This window comes from Tympanuchus pallidicinctus, unplaced genomic scaffold (genome assembly GCF_026119805.1).
Source record: "Tympanuchus pallidicinctus isolate F22 unplaced genomic scaffold, pur_lepc_1.0 scaffold5, whole genome shotgun sequence".
Taxonomy (NCBI): domain Eukaryota; kingdom Metazoa; phylum Chordata; class Aves; order Galliformes; family Phasianidae; genus Tympanuchus; species Tympanuchus pallidicinctus.
In genome coordinates, this window is record NW_026294769.1 from 26316113 (window position 1) to 26335849 (window position 19737).

A 19737-nucleotide genomic window follows, 5' to 3' on the forward strand; every position below is an offset into this window, starting at 1 on the left:
AGACCATTATCCATCCTCCAACTGTCTGGGAACACAAGTGAGGAAAGCACAGCTAGATATTTTACCATGTATGATGCAGAGCCCACAACATATAAGACTGATTCAGAGGGCTGTGGGTGATATCTAGTAAAAACTGGGTTATGGGGTTGGTCTTATTTTGTTTTTAAGTGGCTATTTCCAAACTTCAGCTGTCATCCAGGTCTTTGCACTTTTTTCCCAGAGCTCCACTGACACTGGCAAAATTACACCTGCATGCAGTTAGTGCAAGATTAGAGTAGTGTCTATAATATATATATTTTTTCCTTCAAAGATTGTTGTGAAATCAACTCATCCCATTCCTCTCACTAGTCACACCAAGAAAAGTACCCATGTAATTAAGTTAGAGCAATTAATTTCAGAGTTTGGAAGATACCAAAATGAAATGAAAGAAGGAAAAGGGGAAAGGGAAAAGGGGGGAAGGAAAGATAGAGGGAAAGAAAGAGAGGGGAAAAAAAAACCACAACCAACTATGAGGCACAAGGAACAAAGAGAACTTCCCTGAAGCTTATCTTGACGGTGGGATCCAAGCACACTTCTCATTCTCAGATTCTATTCAGATCCTATTGTGCACCCTTGCTGATCTTGACTGGATGAGGACTGGGCACATCACACCAGGAAGTCACATGATTTGAAAGTCTCCTGGAATGGCTAAGAAAAGATCAAACTGAAATTACACATCTTGATACAAGAGAATATATTCTCAACACAGTTATCAGAATCAGAATGGCTGCACTATTTGGACCAACGTGATTCTTTATTATTTCGGAGTTCCCCAGACAGGTGCTGCTAACTTCAGCTTACATATTTATTCTTTCAACTGGGGAAACAAATCCTTCAGGATTACACATGAATGTAAGGCAAAAGGCCTTCCAAAGCTGTCTCAGAGCTCCATTGATACAGATCAGCTTTAAAGATCATCAGCAGGTGGAACATAATTTGGTTGTCAGAGTGTCTCAGACTAACTTTCCTTCGACTCACATTGAACTGTTTTGATCAACTGATATGCGATCTGATGATTCTATCTATTTTCAGGATGGCCTGAAATTCCATGTGGTATGGAAGAATGAGAGGAACATCCCACAGCAAATGCCTGGAGAACAATCCAAGAGCACTGATTGTCCCCAGTTCCTCTGTGCACGCAGCTCTGCAAGGGAAAGCTTGCACATTGCCAAAGGGGATGCAGTGTGCATGTCTCCTATCTGCAAGTTGGGAATATGTTTTGGAGCCAGCAGTGGGATTTGTCAGCCCCAATGTAGGCTGTTGATTTATGATTCATCTCATCCTAATATGCACACCTAAAGAAAAATGTGGGCTGTGAATCTAGAAAGTGCCTATTTCTAGAAGTTACTTTAAAGGAGCATAGACGACTCTTGCTGTAGAGGTTCAAAAGCTAAATTTCTGCTTTGGGGCAGACCAGCCACATTTTCAGTTTCACATTCATAATCTCTGAACCTGCAACACATCCTTTTAACTTGCGCCATGATCCAAGGAGATCTATCTATTTTAGAAGAAAAATTCTTGTAAAAGGCATTGCCATCTCCAAAGACACACACACACACAAAAAATATAAGACATGGGACATTCACTACTGCTAAGATCCATCATCAGTCATTTTTACCTGTCATTTGAAGGACTCTTCCTCCTTTGCTAACCTATAAAAAGTAAAGAAATAGACATCTGTGAAGAGTTCCCCGAGAGCATTTGTGTTATCCGATGACTATTCCTCCAGCATCAGCCACACAGTTTCCTGATTTGGAAGGAGCTGGCCCAGGTAAACATGGTATAATTACGGGTTTTGCCTTCAAATCCATTACATTATATGCGTGTCACAAAGGCAGTTTGCTGCTTAAGGGCACCAATGATCAAAATCCACTTCCAGTAGTTGGCAACCCTGAACATGGCAGGGGGCTGGAGCTCAGTGATCTTTCAGGTCCCTTCCAACCAAAGCCATTCTACAATTCCATAATTCTCCCTTGTGAAAAGATACTGTGCTGATAGAGCTTGCAATGCTTTTGCTCCAATCACATTTGAACAACATACACTAAAATTAGCTCACAGTGACATCATCCGTATCTTCTGTATTCAACTTCAGAAACCAAGCACACTCTAATTAGCTATTTTTAGATGTGAACGCTGATCGCTGATTAAGTCTTTCTCCTCAATAAATCCTGTGGGTTTTTTTGTTTTGTTTTTTTTTTTTTGTTTTTTCAATTCTGTTGTGGTTGGGAAGTGATTGAGAAGGTATTTGGAATGGGATGGCATGACTCATGGGAGATACACCTTTGGCTCCAGTGGCAGGAAAATGCTGATCATTTTGGAAAATTCCAAACCTAAGGGCTTTTTCAGATATGTTGTTTAAAATGATCCTGTGAAGAGGAGCTTATTTTTCATTTTACTCCATCAATAAAATAAAGTTTTTTTCAATTTTAACAGGATTGTTTATCTGTGTGAGGACATTTTTCATTTCTAAAGATGCTTCCATCAAGTAATCCCAACAGCATGAACATAATCTTATAAATGCGCTAGAAATGTAAAACTAAAGGATCTACTTGAGTCAAGTGGGTGTTCAACAATAAACTCAGAACTGTTTGCCCCACTCCCTTTTCTTTCACTGTTTGTTCTATAAGTCTTAAAAGCAATACTATGAACTATTTAACATTCTTGGAAGCAGATTTAAAAAGAAGAAAAAAGATGAGACTGAAAAAAAAGGCTGCTTTTTTCTACATAGTTTCTCCATCAGAGAATAACCAACGACCATAATTTATGTGAGATCATTGCACCACGTATGTATTTCTGTAACAGCACATGCTCTGAATGTTATCACGGGCTCAAAGAAATGTGTTTAAACCTCAAAGTTAGCACCCAGCTCAGCTTGAATATTATTATGTGTCCCTTTATCAATTGTATGCACAGAGTTTAAGCTGCACGGACACGATTCTTCCATTAGCACCACCTGGTGGGAAACGCACACTGCAGATAACATGATGAAGTTGCAATGCCTTCCCATTGCATGTGAGTGCATGCACACACATATGCACTTGGTATGCACAGATGGATTTAAGGAATAGAAAGCCCTGAGGGAGAGGGGTGGGGGGTAGGGAAAGACTGGCAGACTTCATTCTTCTGTTCTTGTATTTTCAGTACAACAGCCAAACTAGTGCCTGCTGCAACATGTCTTTTTTTCTCTGTTGAAAAATAACAAAGTTTATGGAAAGAGAAAAAAAAAAAGCTTATTTCAATGGTTTCTCAGTAACAGAGAATAGTTAGTCAACAAGGCTGTGTTTGCCTCTTGTTTGTCTAAGAGGAATCTGTCTCAGAGAGCAAGCTCTTGCCAGCTTCATTCACACAAATATTTTCAAAATGTTCCCTTTTGAAGTGAAGCATTTTGAAAACTGCATTGATTTCAGTGACAACACTTTTAAAAGAGAAACAGCATGACTTTATTTGAGTAAAGAATCTGATTTTAAGGGAAAATTGGTTTTATGTTATTTATGTACTATGTCATGTCTTCTTAGGCAAAACTTCCATTTATTGTGGAAAAAAATACCAAAAACGTTCTAAAAAGACATGAAATCTATTTGAAATGTTTGCATTTCAAAACAAATATTTGATTATTTATACGTCCTCATTTTCTGAAGCAGTTTGTTTTTCACCAAGTCTTAAAACAATGTGTTTTCATTCTAAGACAAACCAAAATGCATTTCCAAATATTGATGTATCTAACAAGATAAAAATGCCTAATGTCTACCAGATCTTTTTACTGATTGAAGATTAACACAGTGAGTCTTTACCCCAACTGGCGTGTAAAGGGCAACATCTGATCATACAAGTCCCAGCAGAGCACATAATTAATATTGGCCCATGAATTCAACTCCGAAGTGTGAGAAACATTTTAAATTCTTATGTTACAGATGAGACAGCAACAGAGATAAAAAAAAAATGTGCTTTCATATACAGGAGAAAGAACTGCCTAGAAATGAATTGTGCGTGTAGACCTTATGGGTAACCTTGTACACAAACTGGTCTTCAGAGATCAGTAGTGGGCACAACAGTAAGTTTCACTTTATTTGTCCAAAATGCTCTTATTGCTCTAATCACTACAATGTCTTCAGAGCAATACCTTGTGAAATAAGTAGGCAAAATATAGGCTAGATCTTAATCCTCAAATGACAACTTCTTTTTATCACTTTATTTTTCCAACAACTATTGCTATAATTGGTCTATTCTGTTACTTACAGTGGTGTTTATCCTAAGGATGAAGGGAGGATGAAGGTGGTTTTTTTTGTTTTGTTTTGTTTTTAAGCATTTTAATGGCACTGGAAAACTGTGAACTTGCATGGTCAAATACTGTAGATCTGTAGAGAGAAAGGTGTATTCAAAAACAGAAATATGAAAGAGTCGAGGGTGGGGGGAAGAAGAACAACCATGATCAACTCACTTGGTAGGGTTATCCTGTGTTTTTCAGTGTTTCTTGTCTAAATACAGAGTGAAACAACCAACTTAAAGTCACATTTTTCAAACATACGTTACTTTGATGTTTGTCTAAAACTGGTGGAGAATGTCAGACAAAGAGTTTGGATTTTTACATTATTTCCTTCAAATTACTACTGTTTTCTACAAACCGGTGAATTTCCTAGCAAAAGACTGACTATATTCTGCTTTCCAGGCAAAGGAGGCACAAACAATGTGTGTCGAGGCATCTGAAGTTGTCCTCAAGAGTTAGCCTACCCTAGAACCACACAGTTTTAATGGCCAGGCTGCAGTATCCATCTTTGAAGGACATTAAACAAAAAAAAAAAAAAAACCAAAAAACAAACAACAACAACAAAAAAGAGGTAGAACTGAAGCACCCACTTCCAACTCCACAGGTAGCCTGCTAAAATAATCTTGTAATCATTACTCATTGCTATTTTGCGTAATCATTGAAAATTCAGTGAAGAACGTGCCACGTGATTATGATGATGCTTTTTTGGTAGTTACTTGTCCATGAATTAAGAATGAAGTCTATGAGTCCAAAGCTCTGCTAGCAGCATGGAGAAATCTTCTACGGCACATCATTTGCCTGGCTTAAACCTCTATTATCAGTTCTTGGTCACTTACAGTAATCCCTCACCTAAGTATCTAATTAAAAACATATAGATACATAAGTATATATAAATACACACACACACACTATCTAAGGCAGCATTTAAGACAAAAGTTGCGCATTATATTTGGCATATATGAATCACCAGGATGCAGACAGCACAGCTTTAGGGATATTTTTATGCTTGTTTTAATCAGCCCAGGGGTAGAGCTAGGAAAGAGTTTTGCTGTTCTTGGTTATACACATTAACATATTCCACATACACCAGATTGCAGCATGTGGTGGTAGAAGAGTCATCTGAGCAAGAGGAAAAAAAGAATAAGGATAAAAGCATTATCAAGGCTTTTAAAATAAAACTTCTAAAGCACCTTTAAATTGTAACATCTTGAGCAAAGAAAAGCCTGAATTATGTAAAAGCAGGCAGGGAGCCAACATCTGGCAGTAATAAGATTGTTTTGTAAGCAAGCAGTTTTCTACACAGCACGCAGTTCTTGGTCCACATTAGAGCAAATAGCAAATCTGTGAAGATGTGCATGGTCTCCGGCTGCCAGAAGGATACCCTAAGCTTTGAGCAAATTTTTTTGTGTCATTTGATCTCCAAAAACAGCCAGCTGAGATGAGTTATATTCCCCCTGCCAGGAACCTCGAAAGAATTGTTCAAACCATACACTCATTCCTGCTGAATTGGAAACAAATGCCATCACTTCATTGTTGGACTTTGAAATCAAACTCTCTCCAGCTCTTCCCGGCGTTGCTGGGAGGAAACAAAGCTCCTTCCTGTGTCTGCCACTTTTGTCTCTGTGGAGGCACCTCCTTCCCTCTGCTCCCCTTACCCTTCATCCCTCCTCTCCTCGTCCTGTGATTGCAATCTCTCATTCCAGAAAGCCACATCACAGGCACGTCCCATGTGTTAACTATCTTCTGTTTGCTGCCATTAGACTTCGCCATCGCCTGTAGAAATTGAATTGCTTAATTAGGTCCAGAGAACTGGAGAACAACAAGTCCATTCAGAGTGGCATCCAGCCAGCAGCTTCTTCCTTTAATTTTGTTTGGGTTTGGTTTTCCTCATTTCTTTTCTTAGAAGGGAAATATCTCAAGTCCTTCCCTGCTCCTTCCCACCTGTAAAATCCACAGAACATTTGGGTAGGTTAGGGGCTTAGAAGTACTGCTTGCAGAGACATTCCTGCTAAGCCAGCCCCACTATCACTACAAGAAAATAAGAGGAAAATGGTAAACTATCAAACTGCAAAAACACTGAGACCAGTGTGTGCTCAAAAAAGAATAGGCAGCCACTGATATTTGCTCTCCAAACCATGAAGGACATTGACAGTCTCAGGCACTCAGCAGCACGTTAGGAAAAAGGTGTTGGAGGCTATCCTCCCAGTGCTCAGAGCTGTGTCTAAGCATGATTTAGATTTTACTCCAGCCTTCATAAGAAATAGTCACTTCCTCTTAAGTCAAGAATGGTTGAACAGCATCTCAGATATTTAACTCTCAGAGTATCTTTACTGACAATGAAGCATGTATGCATGCTTTGCTTCAAACTGCCCTCCTTTCCCACTCCCCACACAGGGTATCAGAAAGCATTCAGACATTTATCATTTCAAAGCTATTTCACTGCAGATTGCACATTCACCTGCTGAATACTTGCATTATCGTATTAAAGACATTTCCTCACTTTTCTTATTTGACTTCTAGAGTTTATTTCCTCAGGAGATTATGCCAGAGATTCAAGCTAAGCTGTAAATCACCACTGCTGCATGCAGCAGAATTTCATAGAAAGGTAGAAAGCTTGGGTTGGAAGGGACCTCAAAGCCCACCCAGTCCCACCCCATGCCATGGGCAGGGCTGCCCCTCAGCAGCTCAGCTGCCCAGGGCTACATCCAACCTGGCCTTGAGCACATGCAGGGATGGGGCACCACGTCTTCTATGGCTGCTGTGCCAGCACCTCTCCATCTTCTGAGCAAAGAACTTCCCCCAGCATCTAATTAATTCTCTAAATTTTGTGCAATATAGTGTACAGCCACCAGATATTATCCAGTATCGCTTAGGTTTACTCAATAATATACAGTCACCTGACATACAAACATAAAAGAAATTCTCCTAGAAAAAAAGAGAAGAAAAAATGAAGCTCTTTCAAGTATTATTTTAATAAAGAAGTTATTCTTTTTGCTGTAAATATCTATATACTAAGCTGAGATTCAGTGCAATTATCTGCAGCACACACATCAGCCAATAGTGAAGCAATGCCATCAGGTTCTCCTTGGAAATTTAATACAAAAAACGGAAGAATTCAGTTCTTCATTTGCTTATTTTTTTTGTATCTGGAAGAAAGCAAGTTTCTTCTCAACGAAAATATATTATCACAGTTCTTCATGTTTCAAAGGCCTTTTACACTGGAGTATATAGAATGGAAGGGTTGCTATGACTAGGTGAAAATTAGCAAACTTTGGGTATAAATAGAGTGCCACAGTCCTTGAAAGACTCCTGTACAAAACACGGAAGGAATTTCCTTTTAAACAAAGAAACTGAGTTCAGAAGAAATACATGGATACATTAAATACCTAAGACTATAGATTATTTGATCCTTTTAGCTGATTGTATCATTAAAAATTCTCCATAGGCCGTTATCCCTCTCATCACTATCTGCATGCAAAGCAGCATACCTCAGTCTGTGCGTGCTCACAGGCAGCACCTGCACTTGGGGAGGGTCTTGGGAGGAAGTGACAGAAGGGGCCTTCCTTTCCCACTTCTAAACAAAGCTTCACCATGTAGAAAATTCCTGGAAGCTACATTCTTATGTCCAAGGACAGATTTCTTCAGAGGAAGTTGAAGCGAGGGGAAGATCAAAGAACAGATAGGAAGAAGCAGGTTGGAGCAATGGAAGATTCAATCATCAGGCAAATAAACAACGGGGTATGTGACCTCAGAGGGGCCGCGGGGGAGCCAGCATCACAAGCTGAAAGGTGGAGGAGGTGGATTTCAGCGGAAACCTGGACAGGGGCTGGTGAAACAGGCAAAAAGAGCATGTGGTGATCTGCCCAAAAAAAAATACTGGTGGCTCAGGTGGCGCGTTGTAGGCGATGGCGGATGGAGATGCTGGAGGTAACACTCACATCCATGGAACATACAGGCCAAGATTTCTAGTCTTTTGCTAAGGGTGACAAAGAAAATTGACTGTAGGATAAGGAATGCTTGCATGAATAAATAAGCTGAAAATAAGAAACAGGTTGTGAGTCACAACAGAGGGAGGTCACCAGTTCATCTATACTGGCACTTGCGCTGAGAAATGAGCTATTTAATATATTTAGGCATTATTAGAAAAATGGATAAGGCATGAGGTAAAGACTGCCATTGACACTGAGTTATGCAGAAGAGTAAGAACTTGAGCAGACTGAAGAACTGCACAAGGGCCTGACGAGACTGAGCAGCTAGGCAATAAAAGAAAGAGCTGAATGAAATTCATTGTGTATAAGCATTACATTGATGCATGAAAAGAAAAACAATCCTAGCTCTGCATAGACAGCAGTGATTTCCCAGCTAAGGGTTACCATTCTGGAACAAGACCTTAACTGTGACTGATAGTTCCATAGAATGAAAGTGAAAATGTCAGGAACAATCAAATAAATAAAACAAGAGAACAAAGCAAAATCATTTTTGCTGCAGTTGTGCCAAGCCATGATTCACAAATACGTTTCAAATTGTTTGCCTTCATTTTGTAGAAGAGTGAAACACAATTTAAATTGGAGTTGTTCAGAAAGGTGCAGGACAGGTGAGTAGCAGAGTAGAAAGGCAACCACGTGATGAACAAGCACAGAGTCTGAGCTTCTACATCTTGGAAGAGAGAGGACTTGGAGCATCTCCAGTCAAAGACTACAAAACCACCAGAGAGAGATGTGGAGTGGGTAGGGACAGATCTGTAGTCCTCTCTCCACAAGGCAGGGCGGGGGGAGATAATGTTAAGATTATTTTCCCAGTGCATACTTATCCTAGAGGTCCTGCTTATCATCAGTGATAGAGACCACTTTGAGCAAGACTGACGTTTGGTCCCGTCTGGTACTGCCACTTTTGAGAGTCATGGTAGCCTCTTAGATCCAATCAGACCAGTCCACCTCTGAAAGTCACTGTTGTTCTTCTCAATCAGAAAAGCAAAATCAAGTGGAAAACAGGCATGTTACTAAAGATATTGTTAGTCATTTTACCCCACGCACCACTACTCATAACTTGAAGTGACCCAGTGTTTTCAATAATAGATTCAAATTTGTTCCCCTTGATAGCATTCCTACACTTTTTGAGCTCATTTCATATACACATATTTTGAATAAAACAGCAGGAAAATGGAGTGCACCCAGAAAATTAAACTCAGATTTGTAATAGCAATTGCTCATACCAATAGCTGATTTCATGAGTGAAATGAGGATGATCACAGAATGAAAACTCAATTCACAGCAGAAGGAAAATGTCTTTGTTTTCATATTCTATATATTCTCCTAAGAATTTAAATTTTTCCACAATTATCTTATAATAGCAAACATATTTTTAAAGAACAAAACAAAAATGTGTTGACAACATTGAAGCCAAAAAAGGGTGGGGAGCAGAAAGGATAAAACACATTGCAAATAATGCCTGTATGCTGTTTGCCCAGTTTAACCCTTGTACATTCATCGTGATCATTTTTACTATTTTTCACTTATATATTGTTATCAAGCACCGGATATTCAGTTCACAACTGAACATCTCCAAAATGAACTCAGGAGGAATATGGTTGATTTTTAAAAAGTAGAGAAGGCATCTGACATATACCTTAAAAAAAAAAAAAAATCCCTGTGAGAGCAAATAACATCCTTAAAATATGTATTTATTTTAAGTTTCCTTTAACTCTCTCAGAGCTCTGCTAATGTCAAAGGGGAAGTAAATCCAAGACACCATAAAGCCATCAGACACACCTTGAGTTTAATATATCAATATCTCTTATAGATATAGCTCAAATTCTGAAGTAGTAGGAAGCGTTGTTTGAGCCACAGTGTAACCCATTATGATTGAAATTATGGATTTGCGCAATCAGAGAAAGGTAGAAAGAAAGATCAAAGGAAGAAAAACTCTATGCACTGAACGTACACACTGCGAACACCAGTTTTGTCAGTTCATTCACAGCTTCTGACAGAGTTGCGGATTTTGGAGCAAAGACAATCTTGAGTTCAATCAGGTTGAGTCAATCACTGCTTAAAAGTGGTCTCAGGACTTCTGTCCACTCCTAAAGCTACAAAATCTGTCAGGACATTTTTTTTCCCCTATAGTATGATAGATAGATTTATCTACACTAATGTACATACTTCTTTTCACGGACGGGAGGCTCACATTCACAACAGATGGAGAAAGCATCTGATTTAAATGAAGAAAGTACACATAATGGCGTCAAATAACGATGATGTTGTAAGCTGGCTAGAAGATCAGACACCAGTTTCTTCCTCAAGCTTTTCCAGCCACAAGAAGTTTAGGAATTATTTTTAACACAAAGTACTGTATAGTCAATGACTGAAGTATCAATTAAAAATTACCTTTAGAAGAGCTGTTTCTTTCCTATAAATTATCACATCACATCTACATTACTACCAAAGAAAAGGAAAAAAAGGAAACATGCACAGAAAATAGAATGAAAATTTTTCAGACTCGGCATTTGCTAACGTGTGTCAATGTTTTACCATCAGCATGTTTCATCCAATAAAGGAAAGATTATTACTGTATCCACTGTAATGAATAGATAATAGTGCTGACTTCTAATGACAGTGTAAAACTCGTCTAGCATCTTAATGAAAACTCATGCCTTTAAGAGTCCAGTTTACAACAAATTTGAATTTTGAAACAAAATTAGGAGGCTTTGAAATCATAAGATGACACTGTGGGACTACGGAACAAAACATGCTATTCTGTAGCTTGTGTGCATGCATCATGAGTATGTGCTGGGAAGTGGGGGACTGCTCAAGGCATACAGCAATACATTTTAATCTGTAAGTGAAAGAAAATGTCATGTCTCATTTCTTTGTTTTTTTTTAGTGTTGTACAGCACATTCTTCTCAGATAGGCAGATTTTCACCTCAGTGAATCATTAATGAAAAGTTGATTCAGATGAAAAGTTGGAAATTAAAAGTGCAAGCACAAAGCCCTTAACCTTTCCCCGTTTAGGCTGTACTGGGGTGCTAACATAGTGACGCCAGTGGTACATATGAATTTAATAGGTCTACTATTGCCTGTATCATACTAATTTCAGATACAACTCTTCTCTTTACATTCTAGAAGCCTAACAAACCTCAAATATACCAACCAATACATCTCTGTCTTCAGCCTTCAGCTATGAGGAGCACTGGACCCGACATTTCTGTTCAAAGGGAAATCTAAATACTTTATTGATATTTTGGCTTGACAACAGAACAAGAAAATGAAATGTTGAAGCCCACTAGAGAAGAGGAATCCCATGAAAGTTTTCTGAATAATCCCATGTTTTCTTGAGCCTTAAAAAGTGGATTAAGGAGCATTTCATCTTAGGATGCCCAAGACCCTTGCTTCCAGACAGCCTAGGAAGAAGCAGGCATAATATAGAAAAAGAAATTGAAACCTTTGAAACCATTAAACCATGCCTACCACTGGAAGAAAAAGCTTTGTCTTTTCTGGAGGTGTTTGCTCTCTCATCATCAGCCAGGTGACCAGTTAGGAAGCCAGGAGGTTAATTCAGCAAAATGAAATCCAGAAGCTCACTTCCACTTCATATACCCTGGTCCATTTCAATATACTCCTGTCCATTTCAATGACTCAGTTGTTCAGTAAGATTAAAAGTGCCTTTTTTTTTTTTTTTTTCTGAGCAGCTTTACTTAGTCTGAAATAAATGCTCTATTTGGTCCTGGAGAAAATAAAAATAAAAATAAAAACATGCTTTCAAGACTATATTAGTAATTAGTAATTTTCCCAGACTGCCGTGTCCTTTCATGGCTGCTGTTCCCCACTGAGGCATTTACATTTTCTCACTCCCTAAAAACGTAGACAAACCAGTCCATGGTGCCTGTTATCCTTTCATGGCATGGGATTAAAACCACATCAAACTAGAAAGAAAGCAACTCTGTTCAAGACATAACATTCCAGTCCAGAAGTTCTCCTGTGACTTCTGCAGGTCTCTTCTGCTCTGAATGGGTGATTGGAGAAAGTGGGAGAGGAGCTGATAAACTTATTCCTTTTTTCTTCCTTCCAAGTAATATCTCTCTTTTTCTTCCCTTCTCAAGCTAGTTGCAGCTCCTTGTCTGATTAACTAAATCTCTCCTGATTAACTAGATCTCTGTAAGGCATGCGATTCACATAATAATTGTAGACACTGCAACATCTTCTGCTTCTGCCAAAGCACACTGCAAGAAGATATGGGATAAAGGCAAACAAATGAGATCAGAACAGAAATCACTCAGATGTGATCAATGCTACTGAAATAAAGCAAACCTGGAATCAGCCTATAGGCAAATAAAAAAGTGGATGCCTCAGCTACTGAATCCCTCTGGATTAAAGGTGTCTGAGACGTTCTAAAGCATATTACAAAAGCTGTGAGGGCAAATTCATGGCAATAATTGCTAAAGGCTTTGGTTACTCCCAGGCAAACCGGAAGAGTGACACAATGGGTTATGAGGCAAAAAGCTTAAATCAGTTGTTTGGTTTTATGTGGTAAAAATGGCTGCTTTGTGGAGAAAACAGCCAAAGATCTGACAAAGGAAAAAACATGTATTGATCTAATTCTAAGCTATTCACCAGACTCAACTCAGAGTTTACCACAACGTACTCAGATTCAACGTCTTTGTAGGAATAAGGGTGAAAACAATAACATCAGCTGTAGCATCACTGAAGAAAAACATCAGAGATTAATCAAAAAAGAAAACAAGATAAGTTGCTAAAAGGTTAAAGAAACTAAGTCAAATAGGAGACAATTTTAAAATATTTTACGATGACTTCAGAGCAAATGTGTGTCATGTCTTTAGAAGTTTCAAATGGAAATTTTGAAAAAAAAAAAAAATCCTAGCCTTTATAAATCTCAGTCTAAAGACAAGTAAAAAGACATTATTTAGAAGCAGAGGTCACATCCCAGTGAAGAATATGAAGAGTACAGAAGTCTATGCGCTAAATGCAAAAACACAATAAATCAGAAAACATTTTGAAAAATATCTTGCCACAGGCATCCCAACCAGTCATAAAAGTCTTGCAAACAGAGAAGCATCAAGAGCTTTGTCAGAGTCAGTGTTACTAACACATGAAAGGTGTGTAAAGGAGAATTCCAGGAAGATAAGACTATGTCAGAGAACTTAATTATTTGTGCTGGTGTTTATAATAGAAAAGCTGAGAGTATTTTTTTGTATGCGTGAAACAAGTTTGAAATTGCTAACTGAAGTGCCAATAGGGTAAATAAAACAGTAGCAAGTCTCAAAGACTAAATGCCACTTACAGCACTTACAGCACTTACACAGAAACCAATATATAAAATCCTAAGTATGCCATTTATCACTTCGATGTCTTTTAAGGGCACCCAGCCCAGAAAAATGGAAGGCTGCACAAACGAAAAAAACTTATTAAATAGGTCTCAGAAGCAAGGAAATACTTAATCCTGTTCCATAGGTTTCTATATCAGGCAGATGCTTGAAACTTTAATATATATATACCTATTTATATACCCATAAACATCTTGAAAGAGAATAAGCAAGTAGATTTTATAGAGGGCTGCCATACTTACTAAATGTATTGCATTTTTTTTTTATACACCAATAAACACATAAAGGGGATGATTCACTTTATAATATATTTAGATTCTCAAAGAGCCTTCGCAGACTGGGAGACATATAAAGTAGCTGAGCTGTCATGGAAAAGGAAGAAAAATATTCAACTTATAAATAGTAACCTCTTGAAAGGGATTGAGGGAAAGAAAAGAAAAAAAAGCAGCCAACTCAAAGGAGTAGTATCTACTTCACGAACTCCATTTCTCAACCAATGGACCTAGAACCAATGAATCTGTTGGTCTGTATCAGAGGCTGAATAGCAAGTAAATGTTATTCATAACACAAAGCTTCTCTGAATTGTATTAATTGAAATGTGCAGCAGAGATATATACAAAGAAAGATCTCTGCATGAATGGACAGTAAGATTTCAGGTAGTAATTCACACTGCTAATTAAAGTAAAATATGCCAATTAGAATAGTCATAACGGCATAGGAAAAATAGCAAGCTGTCTATTATTCTAAAACATTCTAGGAAACCAGCAATAAATAATAAAAGCAGTCCTTTAAGAAAAATAACTTAGTGAAAGCTACCAAACTTAGTAGAGAAATCAAAAAATAAAATACCTTTTGGGTTTTTTTAATATATATATACATATATATATAAAATACATGTACATCTGCGCTAGGTCTGACACTTGAGTGACATGGGCAGAGCTGGTTACTGAAAGGAGTTACATTAGATCAGAAAAGGTATAGAAAAAAGAAATATGGCAAGGGAACTAAAGAATAATTTCTCTGCGAGGGATTAAGATAAAGTTAGCCAGATTTCCTCAGGCTGGAAAAGACACAATAAGTGACAGACGTGATAGAGACTTAAAATTTCTAAAGGATATGGAGAATGTGAACAGTGAAATGATAAACTTCATATGATGCCATGAGATAACAGATTTAACACAAGCTGCTGAAAGTCCTTTTTCACACAGCAGAAGTCATTGCAATGTAATATTAGGGGGACTAAAAGCAAAAGGAGCCTGAGAGCAACCAGACTGATACGCAGAGAAGTCAATCAAAGATGATTAAGCACAATGGTAAGGGAACTTTCAGCTTGAGAAGGATTTTAATGATTATTCATCAGCAACTATGAAAATAAAACAGGAAAGTGATGTTGTTTAACTGGCCTACCAGCATGTCAGTCCCTGAACACCAGGCACTGGAGGTCAGCTGGAAGAGGATTCTACTCTCACTGAATCTTCCCACTGAAAATTTAAGATGACAATATTTAAGATGAAAAATGATTTTCACTAGCATGCATGTGGCAAGGTACTTGTCATAGTCCAGGAATGCATTGCAGGTCAGCTGCATAGATGGACAGTGCAGGTCATGGCATATTTTCAGCTTTCTCTGAGGTAATACTGCTCAGTTAAGTCCCTTTCCATATATTAATGTGAAGTTAATATGACCACACCAGATATCCCTGCAGAAGCTACTGAAATAGAAGAGGAGAAAGGATAAGAAATTAAAATAGTCTATAATCAAACAGCAACCAAACTCATCCAGGCATATCTTTCATCCATCGTTTTTCCAAATCTCACACTTGTCTGCAAGCATATCACATGGCTTGGGAAGCTAAATAATCTTTGAGGCCCCTTCCAACCCAAGCCATTCTACGATTCCATGTTGAGCAGCCACTCGGAGAGCACCAAACCTGGCTTATGTCATTATGCACATGAAATTACAGATGCTCTTAAAAACTATACAGAGACTCTCCAGAGCTTTGCAGTGTCACATATTTCTGCTTTCAGGTAAAGTAGGACCCTGAAAAGAACCAGTTTTCTTAAGTGCTTCTATTTCTCCTCTTGCCGAAGCCAGGGAAACACAAATCTTTTATTTGTTTCTCAGCTGCTCTAGTAATCATCACGTAAGTTGTTCTGCGTCTCCTTTTCACAGCCTGATAAATGGAGAACTCCAAATGAGACCAGAGTAAAAATGGTTTCTCATTGTAATGTGTGACAGAATTTCTACTGCTCAATTTGCAGTGTGTGCTGGCTTGGAAGTAAAGATGTCTCTCAGGTCACAGCATCACAATTTTGCCTATACCAAAACATTGCAATAGAGGTTCTACAGTCATAATGTGAAACCTAATTTGTATTTGTAATGTGTTTCAGAGCCACTGGAAAGACATAATCTAAATGCAAATTAATGTACGTTTTGGATTGTTCTAGAGTATTATCTCTGTAAACAAGTAGATTTTTTTATTGGGCTTTGAAGTTGCTTGGAAAGATAAAAATCTCTGAAAATGAACAGATCCTATCACAGATAAAATTTACTAAGGGAAAAATTGCAGCAGCCTTTTTGGGAACATTCCTAAGGGAGTATGTCATACACTAGGAAACCCATTCTGGATAAAGCTATAAAATCGCTCACCTTAATTCATATGCCAAATTCTTCTCTATTGAATAACAATTTACAGTATACTGCAGTGTCTGCCAGAAACAGCAGAATGAAAGCCACAGCTGTGTCTGTTATTGGGCAGAAAATACAGTGTTGTCTGATGCATTTATTCGCTGTATGAATGAATTCCCTATATGTTTTTTCAATAACTATCTGGGCACTTTATCACTTTTCTAGTGGGCTACAAGGGCTGTTCCTGGGGACGAGCCTACTTTCCATCTAGACAAATGTGGGAAGAAAATCAAATGCTTGATCTGAAGCTTTTTTTTCCTGGAACTTCAGAAAGACCACATGCTTGAGGACATCTAGAGAGCCAAAATGCTGCTAATAGACTCTTTGGCAGCATAATACATAGCTGAACACATTATCTGGTCTGTCCCCAGCTTTCTTGTAAAGCATTTTCTGTAAAGACTAGGATTGATCTGAAACTTATTCTGGCCCATTCTCACAACTGCACAGTGTTGAGTATGTTCAACATGGATGCTGTAGATGTACCAGCACCTCATTGCTCTCAAACTGAGTAGTATTACCCTATCTTGTTGTGAAAAACAGTTCCTCATCTGTGAAAATGCAGTAATGCTTTGAAACAAAATGTTGTGAGAAAAAGAAGAAAAAGAAATCATAACAGCAACAAATTTTTAGATGCATATCTGCTAAAAAATATCACAAAAATTTCCAATGATTCAGTTCCAGCTGGCAACAAAAGACTATAAAAATTCTAATTAAACCAGAAGCAGGATGCCTAAGAAACTTATATTTTAAGAGGATTCACTGCTGTGTTCAAATTTTTGCTTGAAAAGCTAGCTGTCACTTCTACATTTGCTCAGCTCCATGGGTCACATATACCCTATGCTCCATAAAAAAAAGTGGGCAAAACAGGCAGTAGTAACTTCCATCAGGCTATTAAAAACAATAAAAGTGAAGCAAAACATGGCATAGCGAGAGAGACAAGGCATTCATTTTGGATTTGAATGTGAAAGCATTAAATCCTCAGTCCTGTATTAAACTGGGATAGATCAAATCATGCTGTGAATATTCTCTCACTGTTTTCAAGAAAAGCACTCTTACTTTTAAGCAAAAGCTGAAGTTGATGTGCTCATATGATCCAGGGTTCTCAATTAGCAACTTATGAATCCAGCTTTGATTAAAGAAGAAAATCAAATACCACAGTGAAGATTTCAAGCAGTTTATTTTTATATCCCAGACTAACTTCTGGCATCACTTATATCTGGGGGGGGATGGGGAAGCAAGGAGCAGCTCACAGGAGCAGTATAAACACACATTCAACTCACGCTGAAGAGAAAGCCAGAAGGGCTGTTATGAGATGCTGCAGTCCTTGGGAGCAGGCCCTTTCCCTGCTTGCCCTCTGGCTCCTCTAGGCCTGCAGCATCCCCTCCTAGAGGCAGCAGAAGCAGACAGCTCAGTCATATCTGTGCTCACCAAAGTGCTTCTTGACCCTGACTTAGCACAGCACTTAGAGAGTATTTTCATTCTTCATTCCCTAAGCAGTTTTCTCTCAAATGAATTACACGCAGCATGGGTTTGACCAGAAGAAAATAAAGAACAATAATAGAAGAGAAATATCACTGAGTAACAACTTTATTGATCTACGGAGCTACGTCTCTCAAGATGATAGCCCCAGGGCTGTGACTGTATCACCTCCAAGTTTCTTGCTTCAAGCAGCAAGCTGGAGTTGATATCAACCTGGGTTACCCTGTGACATTATCATTAACCACAGACCATTCTGACAGGCCATTTTTAGATCTGTTAATGAAGAAGATTCTACAGAACAAAGCTGGCAATTTAGCACATTTCACCTCTGTTTGGAGATAACTATTGCAACTTAAAACTTGAAAATTGAGTAACTGCGTAGGAATATCCAGACTTCTTCGGGGGAATATTGCCAGAATCAATTATAGCTATATTAATGTTCCATACACACAACTGCCTAAAACCAAAGCAATTTTTAAAAAAAGCTTTAATTGAAGCCAGGATTTCAACTGTCTTCTGAAGCACTGCGTGATCATTTTTGAAGTTTTAGTTTCCTTCTTTCTCTTGCCCACCTCCCAGCAGAGAGAAGTTAGTGAAGAAGGATTTCTGCTTTACATACCAAATTTGTCATAAGCTTTCTATCATTTTTTAGCTCAATCCTCTGAATTCAAAACTCCTAATTCCAGAATGAAATTGGATAGAGACAAAGCCTGCAGTCACTTGGAATACTTTCAGAACAGAGCTGGTTAGAACCCCAGTTTTTCCACATCCATGTACACGATCCCCCTCTTAATATTTATGGGTCTGAATTGAAAATCAGATCCAATTTGGTCTAAAACATTAGTAAATGTTAAGATCAGTTTTGTTTGTTGTATGATCTCTGCTAATGAGCACTGGATTTTGCAATCCTTGTTTACAAAGAACAGAGCAGCTGGGATTACTGGAACCAAAACAAAAGGGATAGGAGTTACACAGATAAAAGTGTGTGGCATAAATAACAAGCCAGGTGCTTCCACAAAATCTCATCAACTGTAAAAACTTTCAGTAGAATTGAGAGAAATATAGGAAGAGCTAACAAGAGTAAATAGTTAAGCCCAATTTATCCATAGTTATCCAATTTATCCATTAAGAACTGCTAGTTCTTAATGAACCTCACAAAACAAAAATAAGTCATAGTTTGAATTTACTGTTTCTGGGGCTGCATCAAAACAAGCGTGGCCATCAGGTCAGGGGAGGTGACCCTGCCCTTTTACTCTGTGCTGGTGAGGCCTCACCTGGAGTACTGCATCCAGATGTGGAGTCTACTACAGTAGAGACACGGACCTGTTGACGTGTGTCCAGAAGAGGGCCACAAGAATGATGCAAGGGATGGAACACCTCTTCTACGAGGACAGGCTGAGAGAGCTGGGGCTGTTCAGCCTGAAGAAAAGGCCGCGAGATGACCTGATAGAAGCCTCTCAGTATCTAGAGGGGATTTACAGGAAAGGAGGAGATGGACTCTTTAGCAGGGTCTGTAGTGACAGAACTACAGCAAATGGTTTCCAGCTCAAAGAGGGTAGATTCAAGTTAGCTAAAGAGGAATAAGTCTTTTACAGTGAGGGTGATGAGGAGCTGGAACAGACTGCACACAGATGTGGTGGATGCCCCATCCCTGGAGACTTTCAATGTGAGGCTGGATCAGGCCATGATGTAGGTATAGTGCCCCTGTTCATTGCAGGGGAGTTGGACTAGGCAACCTGCAGAGGTCCCTTCCAACGCTAAGGATTCTATGATTTAAAGGGTATGCTAGAACATTTGAATTAAATGCTAAGCTTTGTGGAACATAAACCAAAGTTCACACACACATACATATATGTATAAAAAATATATATATTTCAGTATGTAAAACACTTTTTGTTTTTATATAAATAGAAAAAACACAAGTATATTTAT